The 14214-nt window shown below is 44.9% G+C and overlaps 1 protein-coding gene across 1 annotated transcript in view; it reads right to left on the minus strand.

The window, feature by feature from the left end:
* LOC127608198 (neuroligin-3-like) overlaps positions 1-14214 on the minus strand; it is a 238327-nt gene that overhangs the window by 155693 nt on the left and 68420 nt on the right. The window lies entirely within an intron of this gene.

Raw genomic sequence — 14214 nt, forward strand, 5'->3', positions numbered from 1 at the left:
AGAATATAGTCATACGAGTTTGAAAAACCTCTGTCAATCTAACCAGATTTTAGTCATATCGTGAATATAGTCAAACAAAGTCCTAATCTGGGGATAGTATAGTTTTCATTTATAAGAATGAAAATGTGTTTCTTTTCAAAATGGCACTATTACTCCTTCTTAACATGGTATCATGTTTTTTTGTAAAAATTACACAATACAAAAATAAATTCAGACATAGAGAATACATCATAATATTAGGTTAAGAAGAGAAAAATGGGAAAAAAAACCCTTCATATTTTGTAACAGTTGGAGCCCATTGAAAACCGAAATAGGTTGAATACATTTTCAGCAAAAAGCTCCTTAATTTGAGTAATTGTAAAAATGAACAGCATTGGATTCTAAATGAGCACCTCCTTAAAACCAGTCCAATTTTGTTTGGACTTTACTGTTTGAAAGTGCTTTATAAATACTTTATTTTATTTAAAAAAAAAAAAAAAAAAAAGACTGTCTAAATGATACGTTGGGGGTTTTGTTCTCTCTTCAGAAATGCACCTCATATCTATTCTAGACACAGAATTCGCTGTTAACGAGACTGTCGAGAAGCAAAAATAAAAGCCAAAGACAACGGGCTAACTGGCTAACGACATGCTAATTGACATGAACATGCTCAAGAGATCAGGCTTTAAACTACAAGGCTAAAGCAAGAGCAAGGATTTCAGCTTCCCAGGAGGTGGCTCCGTTTGAATAAAAGACAAGATTGCGGGCATCGCGTATACGTGCTAGTGTGAGCAACTTGTCTCTGCGCCCTGCACGGTAGGTAATGTGATGTTGTCCTTGTGCTGAATGTAAGTGCAATCCCTCCAGGGCACGTAAACATGCAATGCTCAGGTCTATTTTCTTGCTTTCCTGTACAGAAATGTTCTCGGCTGTACACTTAATTTGGCATTCATATTCTTCTGACTGCAAACACATCCTGTGGCCTTCGGGTAAAATACAGTATATAGTCATAGATATTGTCAACGAAGTTGCTTTCATGATGTAGAATTTTACTTTATCGAGTATGAATACTGTTCTTAAAAGAAATCATGAATGAACTGTGCAAAAATAACTAAATAAAAGACACCACTGTTACTGAAAGGCTTTGCACGCTATTTAAACTGCCGAATGCGAACGGAACAAACCGTGATTGAAACTAACTGGGATGCCGCTCTTTTACGTTGCGCTAACTGTCACCTGTCAGTGGCAGACGCGCCCCTGTTAAAGCGCCAGAGTTAATCCATCAATATGGATTTCCTTCGATGGAATTTATTCGATTCCTTCGTGATTTTAGTGGTCTTTGGACAAGGGATTCGAGGCTTTAATCCCTCATTGTGTCCAAGGACCGGCAATCTGAGGCCAAGGCGTCGGATTGGCCTCGATAGTGACCCCCAAACTACATGACTGGTTGTAACAGATCCCAGGAACAACATCGGACATCTCAGTCCAGAAATGTGCAGTGCTGGGAACAGCAAGGATACTGTGCAGAACCCTCAAGCTTCCTGGCCTCTGGTAGAGGACCCAAGGGGGGGTGGGACGAGGAATTTATTATTTTATTCAGAGCTGTCAGTTTAGCGCGGTTTTATTGGCATTAATTTAAATAAATTCGAACGGGATTCAATTTTTTCGCGCGAGACTAACATGACACACGTCACAGCGGATGTTACGTTGCTCTATAAATAAACCAGAAACAAAACAACAAGCGCGCTGCATAGGTCCACACACGTTTGTTTTGCCAACCACAGCAGCACGAGAAATCGAAAACGGATACTTAAAGAGTTTATGAATGGAAAGTTTAAAAAGCTGCCAGATTGCTCCACTGACCAGACCAAAGTTACCTGTGTCATACAGGTATACGATGTATGCCACTGACGTGATTGTTACTTGTTTGGAACTATTTTGTGTGGAAGGTTACAGCGTTTCGTGTCCATATAAATACAGCAGGTGGAGCTTCTCTGTGTTCGTCTGACAGTGACAGTGCGCTGCTCTGGTAGCAACCTAGCGAAAATAAAATGTCTCCAGTGTTGTCATCGAACCAAGTGTAGTCTTCTGAAATGGTGGTCTGCACAAAAACCGTAGAGACTTCAGCGCAAGAAGGACCAACAAAATCAACTGACTGTGTTAGGGGGAGCAAACCACTCTGAAAGACCCCCATCTTTCAGAATGGTCTGCCCCAGCAGCACGGGGGAAGTGCGTGCGCTTGTTTGTACGACCGGCAGTCTTGAATACAGCGGACCATAACGAACATTGTTGTCCGGTGTCTCGTTATTCTCCAACAAACATACAGAAACAGACTGCTGTGTTCAAAGCAAACTTGAGAAAAACGAAGTATGCAACCATGGTTTAAATCCACTATAGCTTGAGTACGAGTTTACCTTAGATGTGCACTTTATAATGTTATATTGCTCTGTTTTGATTCCATAAAAACAGCTGTTAAAGCAGCTGTTGTGTGACAAAATATTTGTTGATGGACAGTAATATTGTGAGAGATTATGTGTGAACAACTGCTCCAAGTGAAAAATGTTCATGTAAAATTGAAAATCAAAATTATTATTTCAGTAAATATTTGCATTTGCCACATAGAAAACTGATTCATGATTCCAAGTTGATGAGAGCATTAAAATGGCGAAAAATAGGACGAAAAATGTAAAAGGAAATTCAGAAACAATAAAAAATGTGTGAGTAATCACGATTAATTTTTTAATTAATTTGAGTTAATTATGATGATAATTATGCATTTTTAATTAGATTAAATATTTTAATCGTTTGAATATAATTATATATATATATATATATAATATATATAATATATATATATATATATATATATATAATATATATAATATATATATATATATATATATATATATATATATATATATATATATATATATATATATGGTGGCCCGATGGTCAAGATGTTCATACGTCAACCTCAAAGTGCCGAGGTTGTGGGTTCGATTCTAGCCTCCGGCCTTCCTGTGTGGTGTTTGCATGTTCTCCCCATGCCAGTATGGGTTTCCTCCGGATACTCGGTTTCTTCTCACATTCCATAAACACGCATGGCAGGTCAATAGAACACTCAAAATTGTCCCTAGGTGTGAGAGTAATCGTGGATGCGACTGGCTGGCAACTGGTTCAGAGTGTCCCCTGCCTACTGCCCGAAGACAGGTGGGATAGGCTCCAGCATGCCCTGCGACCTTCATGAGGATAAAGCGGTTCCGAAAATGGATGAATTCATGTTTCATTAGTTACAATGTAAAAGTTCAAATATAACGAAAAGAGTAAAGTGATCACAATGCTAGCTTCAGACAAAGTACGACTGCAGCAAGAGCAAAAGTCTAGTCACTACGGAAACTTTACAGTCACTACTGAAAAAAGATATATATATATTTATTCATTTTCGGAACCGCTTTATCCTCACTAAGGTCGCGGGGGGTGTCTTCGGGCAGTAGGCGGGGTACACCCTGAACCGGTTGCCAGCCAATCGCAGGGCACACAGAGACGAACAACCATCCACACCCACAATCACACGAGGGACAATTTAGAGTGTTCAACGATGTTTTAATAAAAATAAAATGTATTAAATTATCAACCAACAATTTATGACAATTTATGTTCATAACCTTCATGGACAGAATCTCTAGGCGCAGCCGAAGCGTTGAGGGGGTCCGTTTTGGTGGCCTCAGTATTGCATCCCTGCTTTTTGCAGATGATGTGGTGCTGTTGGCTCCTTCAAACAGGGCTCTCCAACTCTCACTGGAGCGTTTCGCAGCCGAGTGTGAAGCGGTTGGGATGAAAATCACCACCTCCAAATCTGAAACCATGGTCCTCAGTCGGAAAAGGGTGGAGTGCCCCCTCCGGGTCGGGGGGGAGATCTTGCCCCAAGTGGAGGAGTTTAAGTATCTTGGGGTCTTGTTCACGAGTGAGGGCAGGAGGGAGCGAGAGATCGACAGGCGGATCGGTGCAGCGTCTGCTGTGATGCGGACGTTGTATCGGTCTGTCGTGGTGAAGAAGGAGCTGAGCCAAAGGGCGAAGCTCTCAATTTACCGGTCGATCTACGTTCCAACCCTCATCTTTGGTCACGAGCTATGGGTCGTGACCGAAAGAACGAGATCCCGGTTACAAGCGGCCGAAATGAGTTTTCTCCGCAGGGTGTCCGGGCTCTCCCTTAGAGATAAGGTGAGAAGCTCGGTCATCCGGGAGGGTCTCAGAGTCGAGCCGCTTCTCCTCCATATCGAGAGGAGCCAGGTGAGGTGGCTTGGGCATCTGATTCGGATGCCTCCTGAGCGCCTCCCCGGTGAGGTGTTCCGGTCATGCCCCACCGGGAGGAGACCCAGAGGAAGACCCAGGACACGCTGGAGAGACTATGTCACCCAGCTTGCCTTGGAACGACTCGGGATCCCCCGGGGAGAGCTGGACGAAGTAGCTAGGGAGAGGGAAGTCTGGGCTTCCCTGCTAAAGCTGTTGCCCCCGCGACCTGGCCCCGGATAAGCGGTAGAAGATGGATGGATGGATGAATTTATGACAATGATTTGTTTAAGGCAGTGGTTATTGTTCGAGGTACCGAACCCAACCAATTCATATGCACATTCAGCGAACCCTTCATTAGTAAAAGATAAAAATATCATTTTTTTTGCAAATTCAAGACTTAGAAAAAAATATTAAAAACTGAAAAACAAGTATACATAGTTAATTGTAGTATGAGGTACATATTTTTTAATTGTGCACAAAATGAACCAGCAAGAGATGGCCAAGCGGGCGTATCATAACTAATTGACATGTTGAGTTGGGTGTGTCTTAACATCCATGGCAGAGGCTCTGTTGAACCCCTGAGACTGATTCATCAAACCCAGGTTAAGAACCACTGGTTTAAGGTATTTTTGATTTAAGCAATGATGACCTATGGAGTCAATATGATAAACTTTCTATATTTTACAATGAAAAATAGCATTTACATTTCGATACATTTAGGACAAATAAATATGAAATTCGGTTCAAGATTCATTTGGACTGATTTTGATGCCAAAATATATGTATTTAAAAAAATAGTTTTTTTCCAATGGGGAACAGAAAAAAAAATATGAATCAGGTAATACAACTCTTTTTATTCTACTTTACTGTAATTCTGTGTGATGGTAGTGACAAATTTTAGGACAGACAAGATATTTGGGAAAAAGCTTGAAAATATCATTAGAAAACTGACTGTACTTTTACGATGTAATTGTCCCTTCGATATGGTGCAACATCGATGTGGTAAATGTTTTTGTACAATAACAGCCAAATGTCACACAATTTCCAACTCTGACTTTGAACCAGTTCTGTAGAATGGCCCATACAAAGAAAAAATATCTTATAAGAGTTTAATACAAGAGCTGATATCCAGCCATTTCCTGTGATTTTCTTGATGATGGCCAGAATCACTCAAGTTCATACATCAATACCTGGAGCTAGAGTATGACAAGTCCTGCCAAAAACAGTGCTTTAGGCATTGCATATTTTCTCTTCTGTCTGTGAGTCACATGATACACTTTTATGGCACTTTTTTTTTCCATGACTGTATGTATACTCAGTCTGCATACCACTCCAACAGTATCCAGTGGCTAGATGAGTCAAACGACTCCTGAATATTTAAGGGAGTGCAAAGTGTAAGCAAATGGAGACCTTCGTATTGCTCCATGTGCCAAACTTCGGTATGTTGGTGAACTCAAGCTGACACGCTGCATGAGCTGATGTACAGCATGTGCTTTAAAATGCTAACAATGTTGTGAGTGTGTGTCTATGGATGTGTATATGGAGGGCGGGGAGGGGGTGGGAGGGGGTGGTAAAGGTGAATGGTCACAGGGTGTGACGCTATTACGAATGTAGGAAAAAAGAGCAGTTCCTCACAATAATAAAAAAACTGAGTGCTGATTTTGCGGCTCGAGAAACTGCACAAACAATTTTCACATCACTGGTGGAGACATTAAAGCCTTTGTTTTTGGGGGATTTGGCAGGTGCTGTAATTCATGCTGGAGCCTAGCCCAGCTGTCTTTGGGCAGTAGGCGGGGGACACCCTGAACTGGTTGCCAGCCAATCGCAGGGCACACATAGACCAACAACCATTCGTGCTCACAATCACAACGAGGGACAATTTAGAGTGTTCCATTAACCTGCCAAGCATGTTTTGGGAATCTGGGAGGAAACCTGAGTACCAAGCGAAAACCCATGCAGGCATGGGGAAATCATACACTCCACACAGGAAGGCTGGAGCCGGAATCAAACCCCACACCTCTGCGCTGTGTGCCTAACTCGTTCCCCACCAGGCCGCCCACTTGGGAAACTAACATGCTAAAAAAAAGCTTTCAGTCTTTTTTATGGCCCATGACTGTTCTGGATTTCTCTGGTGTTGACACAGGGTGAGTAATGCTGTCACTAGAAATCACGCTGTGGATGAGCCTGTATGTGTCCTCGAGTTTAACACGAAGCCCGTATAGGGAGCGACTTTTGGGAGTTGAGCTTCAAACTTGAAGCACAAAGGTGGTGAAATTGTTTGTGATGCTGCTGAAATTGTTTGTGATGCTGCAAAAATGAATGAAGGAGTTCGCATGAGCAGCCTTCAATGCTCTATCGAGAATAGTGAGTACTGTTCATGCACATTGACAGAGAAAATGGAATCCTGTCACAATCATCCCTTCAAGATTCAAATAAAGCAAAACTGACTTGTTGGTTGCATCCAGTATGGCAAAATGCTTTATTTTATCTGTTGTGCAACCAAAGACAAAAAGCGATGTTGCCTTGGAGGTGTTCATGGAGAAACCGGTGCATGCACTAATGCGCTCAACACCCATACAGATAAATTAATGAGATGTATGAAATGCATCTACAATTGCCGCCATCCATAGAGGAAGGGCTGAATGTTAACTGCCTTGCCTTTGCAAAGGTAAAAGGTTCCGTGACAATAGGTGAGCGTCGCCGTTAAATATCAGAAAGGTCAGAATGTGGAACTGGATTTTGTGAAAATGTGAAATGTTGCAGGCTTGACAATTTCAAGCTGGTAGGTTCAGTCTGTCTAATCCTCAGTTGACCATTTTCGTCCCTTAGAGAGGCCGGACGTGTATCTCATCCTGTCTGTGATCTTGCTTTCTCTTCTTTTTCGATGTCCCTCTCAATCCGTCTCTCAGAGGAGAGGTTAAGGAACAGCTTGGTTGGGACACGTGAGAGCGAATGATGGAGAACGGAGCTGAAAGGTTAAGGAGGCTATAATCCTGCCGTAAAGGACAGCCAAAAATTCACACTGTGCTTCAGCTGCTCTCGAAATAGCGAAGTAAAAACCAATAAACAGCTCCTAACAAAAAGGAAAAAAAAGTCTTGACACCTGTCTAGTCGTGGATAACGGAAAATGGCTTGTTAATGCCACAAGCTTCTGAGTATGAAATGAAGCAATGGTACCACGCAGGAATCATGTAAACATCAATATTATCAATCACATCTTACAAGGCAGTTGCTGTCAAAATATCTCTGTGGTTATTTGAATTACTTATGTGATACAGAAAAAACAACAGCCATCATTTCTGATGACTGACACAACAGCTAAAAGCGTACTATTGTGTGGCCGATATACAAGTGCTCGTCCATAAAATGTCATATCATGATTTTTTTTTTGGGTTGGGGGGTTAATTAGTTTTCAGATCTAATAATCTAAAATAAAATTAACACTTGAAATGTATTCATCTGTGTGGATAGTGTATGCAAAACACAAGTTTCACTTTTTGTATTAGTGTGTGCAATAAATCAGCTTTTACATGATATAAAATTTTGACAGGCGCCTGTATAAACACACACAGACACACACACATTGAGAGTGAGAGAGAGAGAAAGAGAGACCGGTTCCCCGCCTACCCACTGAAGACAGTTCACTGTAGATAGATAGATAGATAGATAGATAGATAGATAGATAGATAGATAGATAGATAGATAGATAGATAGATAGATAGATAGATAGATAGATAGATAGATAGATAGATAGATAGATAGATAGATAGATAGATATAGATAGATTGATAGATTGATAGATTGATAGATTGATAGATTGATAGATCGATAGATAGATAGATAGATAGATAGAGCGGCTGCATAGCTCAGTTGGTAAGGCATCGGTTTGGCATACGGGAGACGGTGGTTCGAATCCCGCTTGGGGCAAAAAAAAATGAGCACATAAGACCATCCAGTGTGGGTCCTTGGGCAAGATCCTTCACACTAATGCGTACCTCATACAATGATGAGAGACAATAAAACGAATGACATGCCGGACGTCGCCCGGCCAAACAAGTTCTGCGTCAGGTGCTGGGGAACCAGAGCACCTTGATGAAAAATGCGCTACTGGTACAAAGCGGAGATGGGCGAGATGCGATAACATGGCTCTGTTGGAATGCTACTACACAATCAACCCTAGTCAGAGGGCTTACATGCAGAGAATGTGGGCTAAATGGTTACTTCGAAACCCACAGTCACGGTTGAACACGAAACAACTAGTAGCTCAGTGTTCCAACATCCACAAACGGCAACTGCTGTCACAACTTGAGATTGATGATTGAGATTGACGCAGGTTCCATGGTGAAGGGCCCCAGGCTGCCAGATCAGAGGAGAAGGTCATACAAGAGATTGGGAGGCAAGCCCCAATGAATGAAATGCTGAGCGAGGCAGCAACTGACCTGAAAGCTACGATCATGGCGAGAATGAAAGCTGGGCAGCCTAGAAACCGATTACAACGGCTATGTGAAGTACCATCTGAAAGTCTCATAGAAAGTGTGAATGCAGCACTGAGGGCGATCCCTACCGTAACAATCACAGAAACCAATGAGCTGATATATGCTTCAGCATCAGTGATCCAAAGGATTCTTGGCTATAAGAGCAAGAATGGAAGCCATGAGATACGCTACCCACCATGGAAAAGACGGCTGGAGGCTAAGATCAAGGCGGCCCGGAAAGATGACGGAGGCCCTGAGAGGTGTGATGAAAAGGCGTATACCCGAGAGGTACATCCAGATGACCATACCTGAAGCACTCGAAACTGCCAAACAAAGGCTCCAAGCCTTGTCCAGTCGCCTAAAGCAGTACACGAAAGAGAATGAGGCCAGACGAATAAACAGGCTGTTCGCAACACAACCTGCGAAAGTGTAAGCTCAGTGGCAGGGTCCTAACAACAGAGCTGACCCACCAAGACTGGAAACTGAAAGGTACTGGAAAGGCATATGGGAGAAGGAGGTTGCACATAACAGCAGTGCACAATGGCTGGTGTGGTGGTGGAGAGGAGCACAGCAACCTCCCTGAACAGAACACAGTTACCATAACAGTGGCAGACATACAGGAAAGAGTCTCAGATATGAACAGCACCAGGCCCGGACATGGTCCACACCTACTGGCTAAAGAAACTCACAGCACTCCATGAGCGCCTAGCAGTACAAATGAACAAGCTGCTGAGGGATGGGACTCACCCAGAATGGCTAACCGAAGGGCGAACGATACTGATCATGAAGGATCCCTCGAAGGGTGCAGCCCCATCCAACTATCGGCCAATAACCTGTCTCTCCACAACATGGAAGCTCATGTCAGGCATCATTGCGGCTAAGATAAGTGGACACATGGATCAATACATGAGTGAAGCGCAGAAGGGCATTGGTAGAAATACCAGAGCCCAACATCAGCTCCTGGTTGACAGAACAGTCGCACAAGACTGCAGGTCCCGACGTACCAACCTGTGCACAGCTTGGATTGATTACAAGAAAGCCTATGACTCGATGCCACATACATGGATCACTGAATGCTTGGAGTTGTATAAGGTGAACAGGACCCTAAGAGCCTTTGTCGCGAACTCGATGAGGATGTGGAAAACCACACTTGAAGCCAATGGCAAGCCACTTACCCAAGTGTCCATCAAATGTGGCATATACCAAGGTGATGCACTCTCCCCACTGCTGTTCTGCATAGGACTGAACCCCCTAAGCCAAGTAATCACCATGACAGTCTATGGATACCGCCTCAGAAATGGAGCTACGATCAGTAGCTAAGAGCGAAAGGGACACACAACCAGGATCTACAGCAGCGACATCGGGATGTCATTCGGGCTTGAGAAATGTAGTCGGATGGTGACTAAGAGAGGAAAGGTAGTCCGCACTGAAGGGGTCTCACTCCCTGAAGGAACAATAGCAGACCTTGAGGACAGCTACAGGTACCTTGGTATACCACAAGCCAATGGCAGCCTCGAACTGGCAACAAGGAAAGCGGCTACGGCCAAATACCTCCAGCCAGCTCAATGGCAAGAATAAGACCCGGGCAATAAACAGCTATGCCCTGCCAGTGATCAGATACCCTGCGGGAATAATAAGGTGGCCAAAGGAAGAGATTCAGACCACGGACGTTAAGACCCGAAAGCTCATTACCATGCATGGAGGGTTCCATCCCAAATCCAGCACCCTGAGACTGTACGCAAGCCGAAAGGAAGGAGGCCGGGGACTAGTGAGTGTGAGAGCCACTGTCCAGGATGAAACATCCAAGCTCCATGAATACATCAAGGAGAAGGCTCCAACGGATGACGTACTCAGAGAATGTCTCAGACAATGGGGAACAGAAGATGAGGCACTGGAAGAGGGACCATCATGGGAGGACAAGCCCCTACACGGGATGTACCACCGAACCATAACCGAAGTGGCTGATCTCAAGAAGTCCTATCAGTGGCTAGAGAGGGCTGGCCTGAAGGACAGCACAGAGGCACTCATCCTGGCTGCTCAGGAGCAGGCCTTGAGCTCCAGAGCCATCGAGGCCCAGATATACCACACCAGACAAGACCCAAGCTGTAGGTTGTGCAAAGAGGCACCTGAGACGATCCAACACATAACTGCAGGGTGTAAGATGCTGGCAGGGAAAGTCTACATGGAACGCCATAATCAGGTGGCTGGCATAGTCTACCGAAACATCTGTGCGGAGTATGGACTGGAAACCCCAAGGTCAAAATTGGAAACACCTCCGAAGGTGGTGGAGAATGACAGAGCGAAGATCCTGTGGGACTTCCAGATCCAGACTGACAAGATGGTAATGGCGAACCAACCAGATATCGTGATCATAGATAAAGGACAGAGGAAAGCCGTTGTAGTGGATGTAGCGGTCCCAAGTGATGGAAACATCAGGAAGAAAGAACATGAGAACCTCGAGAAATACCAAGGGCTCAGAGAGGAGCTGGAGAGAGCCTGGAAGGTAAAGGTGACAGTCGTGCCTGTGGTGGTCGGAGCACTCGGGGCAGTGACCCCCAAACTAGATGAGTGGTTGCAACAGATCCCGGGAACAACATCGGACATCCCAGTCCAGAAATGTGCAGTGCTGGGAACAGCAACGATACTGCGCAGAACCCTCAAGCTTCCTGGCCTCTGGTAGAGGACCCGAGCTGAATGAGGGACGGACACCACCCAAGGGAGGATTTTCATATATATATATATATATATATATATATACATATATATCATGAACCTTCATTTATCACGGGGGTTACGTTCCAAAAAGAACCCGTGATAGGTGAAATCCATGAAGTAGTACAATCTCTCACCCCATCCTCCTCATCCGCTTTGCGGATGACACCCAGCTCTATCTCTCCAGCAAACCCGACGCTTCTCTCCCACACTCGTCCCTCTCTCACTGTCTCTCAGAAATCAAATCTTGGTTCACCCACAATTTCCTCAAGCTAAACAGCAATAAAACTGAACTCCTACTCGTCGGTACCAAATCCACTCTAAACAAAGCCGACAGTTTCTCCCTCACAATTGATAATGCCACTATATCTTCTTTCCCCCAGGTGAAGAGTCTGGGTGTCATCCTTGACAGTTCACTATCCTTTCACTCCCACATCAATAACATTACCCGGTCAGCTCATTTCCACCTTCGCAATATAAACCGCCTCCGTCCCTCACTCACTCCGCACACCACCGCTATCCTTGTTCACAGTCTCGTCACTTCCCGTATTGACTACTGCAACTCACTCCTCTTCGGTGTCCATCAAAAATTCCTCCATAAACTTCAACTTGTTCAGAATTCAGCAGCCCGGATCATCACGAGAACCCCCTCCTTCCATCATATCACCCCCATCCTCCGACAGCTCCACTGGCTTCCTGTCAAACTTAGAATCAACTTCAAAATACTTCTCTATACATTCAAAGCCATCCATAACCTTGCGCCCCCCTATCTGTCAGATCTTCTTCAAATCTCCATTCCCTCTCGCTCACTCAGGTCCTCATCCTCCCTCCACCTTTTTCTACCCTCTGCCCGTCTCAGTACAATGGGGTGCAGAGCCTTCAGTCGCTCTGCCCCCAAACTCTGGAACTCACTTCCTCCCAACATTTGTAATATTGACTCTCTTTCCTTATTCAAAACCCAGCTCAAAACCCACCTATTCAGACTTGCCTACCCGCCTTAAATCTTTCTTTCTTTATTTATTATTTTATCTGTGTTTTACTATTGGTCTTGGCTGTACCGTGTCCTTGAGTGTTGTGAAAAATGTGATGTATTATTACTATTATTAGTCAGCTTTATTTTTTACAGTTATTAGAAAATACTGAACTATGTATACAATGCAGAGGTGATTGCTCTTAGACTGCAAGGGAAGCTCAGCTAAAATGTCAAAAAATAAGTGATCAAATATATGTCAGTACATACAATTGTGTGGACATGTCATTGACTAAAGACACTACAACATGCTCAACTTTTGTTCCGAATCAGGTCCTTATTACTTGTTGCGACGCGACTCTCTTCTCATTCATTCCCACAACTTCACTGTGCTTTAAACTGTGTGGATGCTGAGAGTCGACCGTGCGGACGCTGGGCGCCTCGAGAGTTCAGTGTATGTTGTCCCAATGCATTGAAAAGAGACGAGTCATTGAATAAATTCTGGTTTTGTCCCGCCCATCGGACGCTCAGCGTCTATGGACAGTGGGCGTTTATGGGCTGGCCAGGAAGCTCAGCTTTTCTGCATGATGATTGGATGATCTGTCTGAGGCTGAAACTCTTTTTGATTGACAACGAAATGAGCCAATCACCGATCTTATGGTGAAGGCATCCTTTTCATTTTTTTGAAAAGGAACAGAGAGCAGAATTCACACATAAATAAACTGACACGTTTTAATATGTAGGCCGAAATTGAGCTTCCCCTCCTTGACAGACCAGCATCCGCCACTGACAATGAAACCAAAGACCAAAAATTTGCAAAGGTTGGCAAGATGTACAGAGATGACCCCTCGTGAGCCGTCACCTTACAGTGGTGTAGGGGTTTGTGTGTCCCAATGATCCTAGGAGCTAAGTTGTCTGCGGCTTCATGCCCCTGGCAGGGTCACCCATGGCAATGATTAAATGATGATTAAAATTAATGGATCTAAGTTTCCCCATGCCCGGATGCGGGTCACCGGGGCTCCCCTCTGGAGCCAGGGCTGGAGGTCGGGCTTGTTGGCGAGCACCTGGTGACCGGGCCTACACCCATTCGGCCCGGCCGGACTCAGTCCGAAGAGGCAACGTGGGTCCACCTTCTCATGGGCTCACCACCCATGGGAGGGGCCAAAGGGGTCGGGTGAAATGTGAGCTGGGTAGCAGCCTAAGTCTGGCGGTCTGATCCTCGGCTGCAGAAGCTAGCTCTATGAACGTGGAATGTCACCTCTCTTGCAGGGAAGAAGCCTGAGCTGGTGTGCAAGGTCGAGAAGTTACGACTGGATATAGTCGGACTTGCCTCCAGACACAGTGGAGGATGTGCTGGAGTGTATTCCGGCTGGGGACTCCCTTGTTCTGCTGGGGGACTTCAATGCTCACGTGGGCAATGAAAGTGAGACCTGTAAGGGCGTGATTGGGAGGAACAGCTCCGGGGGACATTGAGTCTGAATGGATAATGGTCCACGCGTCTATTGTTGAGGCGGTCAATCTGAGTTGTGGCCGTAAGGTGGCGGCAACCCTATCGGGCCTTTATGGCCTGTGGGACCCCAGAGGCAGCTGACGGGTATCGACTGGCTAAGCGGAATGCAGCTTTGGTGGTCGGCGAGGCAAAAACCCGGGCGTGGGAAGAGTTCGGCGAGGCCATGGAAGCCGACTTCCGGATGGCTTCGAGGAAATTCTGGTCCACCATCCGACATCTCAGGAGGGGGAAGCAGTGGACCACTAACACTGTGTACAGTGGGGATGGGGCGCTGC

Source organism: Hippocampus zosterae, chromosome 1 (genome assembly GCF_025434085.1).
Source record: "Hippocampus zosterae strain Florida chromosome 1, ASM2543408v3, whole genome shotgun sequence".
NCBI classification, from domain to species: domain Eukaryota; kingdom Metazoa; phylum Chordata; class Actinopteri; order Syngnathiformes; family Syngnathidae; genus Hippocampus; species Hippocampus zosterae.